The sequence below is a fragment of the Camellia sinensis genome, chromosome 11, assembly GCF_055761805.1.
Source record: "Camellia sinensis isolate YWXY chromosome 11, ASM5576180v1, whole genome shotgun sequence".
Classification (NCBI taxonomy): Eukaryota; Viridiplantae; Streptophyta; class Magnoliopsida; order Ericales; family Theaceae; genus Camellia; species Camellia sinensis.
Window position 1 is genome coordinate 144385246 of NC_138971.1, and position 3868 is coordinate 144389113.

The 3868-nt window shown below is 30.4% G+C and overlaps 1 pseudogene; it reads right to left on the reverse strand.

Moving 5' to 3' along the window:
- Positions 1–764: 764 nt before the first annotated feature.
- Positions 765–1688, reverse strand: LOC114278526 (mitogen-activated protein kinase kinase kinase 20 pseudogene; annotated as a pseudogene).
- Between the last annotated feature and the right edge of the window lie 2180 nt (positions 1689–3868).

Genomic DNA, 3868 nt, shown 5'->3' on the forward strand with positions numbered 1-3868 from the left:
AGTGGTATGCCCTGTGCGGTAGAGAGTTACACAAATTTGGAAAGAATTAATTAGAAAACCATTTTTTTGCTGTTTTGTGGTCATTGTGGAGAGTTAGGGATGATTTAATTTTCCTAAGTATTGAACCTGGGAAATTGGAATTGGTTGATCTGATTATAAGTAAGGGTTTCTTTTTGTTTGAAAACCTATGCTTCAATTAGATATTAATTAGTGATTTTATGATGAAACTTAAATTGAGAAAATATAAAACAAAACAATCACACAAGCACACAATGATTTACGTGGTTCGGCTATAAGCCTACGTCCACGGGCGAAAAAGGGCAGAGGAGTTTCACTATGAATGTAGAGAATACAATGAGCCCTCCCTCTCACTACAACCTCTCTATACATAGGATTTTCTTGATTGAGTTTGAGACATACTCAGAACAGATGACTTGAAGCAACAACAATCATGCTCTATTAAAACCTCAATTGAAAATCTCAATGGCAATGTTGGAGTTTGGTATCTCTGAAATCCTCTTGATACCCCACTGCCACTACAATGGCATCCAGTCGAAAACTTGTTGTAGACAGCCCTTCTTTGGCATCTTCCTCTAATCTTTTCTGCACTTTACAAGCGTGAAGTCTTCAGAAACAATATCATCCGAATGTCTTGTGGCCATGCAACTATTAGGTACTACTTATCCATTTGATGCTGAATGTGACGTGAGCAAATAAGGGTTGGGAAGATTGAATGTACTCAAGAATGATGAATGAAAAATACCTTATGCTGCTTTTTGATGAACAACTTTGTTTCTTTCCTCTCTGATACTCCCGGTGAAAACACCATCTGCAGCTGAAACAAAGGGATGGCCTAGGAGCATATCAGCAGTCCACCGTGACTTTGGATTCCTAACCAAGCACTTCTTCAGAAAATCTTCCGCCTCTTCTGAGAACCCACTCGGAATTTCCGGTATTTCTTGTGTACTTGCTATTTTAAACAAGATAGTTACTCTTTCTGTATTCCGGTCGCACTTCCAAGGTTCTTTTCCAGTCAATAACTCCAAAATTGTGCACCCTAATGCCCATATGTCTGCTTCTGGTTCATAATCTTCATGGCGAATGGACTCCGGGGCCATATACAGTGCAGTGCCCCTGATTCCAAGCTTTCTTCCTTTTTCTGTCAACCTCTCTCCAGCCTTCTTTACAAGCCCTAGGTCAGCAATCTTTGCAGTTCTTTCTTGGACTCTATTCATCTTTTCATTCAAATCCATTGACAAGTCATCCACAAGCAATATGTTCTGAGGCTTGATATCACAGTGAACATAACCCTTGTTGTGAATGTAACTCAGACCCAGAAGTACAGAATTTGTGTATCGTCTCACCTCTGTCTCGGGTAGTCCTCTGCCATAACTCTGAATGCGATCAGCCAAACTTCCACCAGCGGCATACTCCAACAAGATGTTGTACCATTGCTCTCCGTCTTCGATCGTGACGTCGTCCCCAAAACAGCGAAGAATGTGAGGGCAGCCTTCAAACTGACTGAACAACTCTCTTTCGATGGAAAGCAATTGGGAGTTGTTGACAGGGGCAGATTTGGCAGCCATGAGAGAAGGTAGTAGTTCATTACTTCTTGGTGGTGAAACAACAGCAGCCAGATACACGATTGCAGAACCTCCCTTTCCCAGTATTTTCCCTCTCCTCCACATCATTACACTCCAAGAAAACTCTCTCTCTCTCTCTCTCTCTCCCTGCAAAACTCTGTTTTTCAAACTCAAAGAAACAAACTTCACACTCTAGAATTTGCTGATAAGTGATAATGTTTACTGTAATCTATATATATATATATATATATATAAAAGGTTTTGAGTGGCTTGGTATGGAAGCATTATTAGGAGATTGGTTGTTTACTCGTTCTTTCTCTGAAGAGTTGAATCCTTAGAGGATTCTATTAGCTCTGGACTTTTTATTTAGTTTGGATTGGATTTCTATTAGGGTTAACTTATACGATTTGATTTGTTTGTAAGTATTTTTTATGATAAAAATATGAACATATTTTATGCATATTTATTAAAATTTTTGAATTTATGTAAAAAATTATATATTTTTGTCAACGCTATGAAATGAATAGTTATATATATTTACTAGCATTCAACCTGTGTGCTATGCACGGTTAAATATATATGAAAATGATATGTATTAATATTTTTATAAATTTTTAGATAATAAAATTATTTTTATTTTTAAATTTTAAGATATTTGATAAAGATATTTATTAAAATTGTATGAATTTTTAGATCATAAGCCTGTCAAGGTGCAACATGTGTGCCCAACTTAAGTAATTTAAGCTTGTAAAATTTTATGAAAATGATGTATATATGTATATATATTAATATTTTTTTTATAACTTTTTAGATTATAAAATTACTTTTATTTTAAATTTTAAGATATATGATAAGCATATTTATTAACATTTAAGTAATTGAAATTCGTAAAATTTTATAGTCTTAAGTAATTTAATTTTGTAAAATTTTATGGCCTTAGGACTATTTTAAATTTGATCGGGTCAAAGGAATGTTTTGAAAATTAACTTTTTTAGTGACTTTTTTTGGAAAATTTTTTAGTTTTTTTTGACTAAAAAACTAACTTTTCAAAATAGGCGTAAAGGAAAAATTTACCAACTCAAATTAAATTCAATCAAAGTTTGAGTAAGAATCACAATTCAAATATTTTGATTTTTATTATTTATAATATATAACTCTCGCATTGAATTTGTGCATACACCAAAACGTGAAAAGAAAAAATTTGTTTCACAACATATATTTTAGATTGATTGTATTAAAGTATTTTTTTTTTATTTTATATCTACTCTTTTACAAAAAAAAATTATGTGATTAAGAATTTTGTGATAATAACAGGGCATATGTGCAAATGTAAGACGCATCCCAATTTAATTCTAGTGAAGTTGGCGATCAAGTTGAGCTTTTTCCAATATCAATTAATGACTTATCAATATTCTTAATTATTGTTTTTTTTCATCTAAAATTAAAAAAATGTAATTTTTTATAAAATTTATTTTACCATTGAAGATGATTGCCACATTGACACAATTTTATTTGTTTTAAAAAATATTTCAATGTGAGAATTTGAATGAAAACTTTATTTTATTTTATTTATTTATTTATTTATTTTTTTGAGAATTGGCTTTTTTTACTATATTTTTTACTTTTTATGAAAAGAAGTGTAAAAAAGTAGATTGAAGAGTTGATTTTTTTGCAATAATTTTTTGGCTAAAATATCAACTTCCAAAAATAGGCTTTAGTATTTGGTTGGCATCCAGCTTAAAAAATCATTTTTTTTTGAACTTGTTTGTTGTTGTTTTTAATATTTTTTTTTTGGGTTCGTCTAATCTAAAAGGTAACAAAAAATTCACCAAAAAAAAGTTTAAAAAGCCAATTGTTTTTGACAATTTTTTTTTGGTCGGAAATAGAAATTTTTTCTTTTTTTTTTTTTTGGCTTTATCTAGTTGAGTAAACGTCTATAACTTGTAAAATCTAAAAAACAAAAGTTCACAAAAAACGAAAAAAAAGTCGATAAAAAAGCTCATCCCATAATTAATAAGATTTTCAATAACAAAATTATGAAAAAAAATTGAAAATTGTATCATTAAACACCCAACAAAGTTTTATTTTCTAAAATAGTCTTTGTTGTTTCCATAATTATTAATTCTATTATGGTAGTAACTGATTGTAATTCCATAACTATTGTTATATTAATGAAATTCATTAGGAGAATTTAAATATTATTTTAATTTAACTAAATTAGATTTTAGACCAATTGTAAGATGACATATGTATTTTGAAAATTATAGAATTTAGAAAATTGAAAG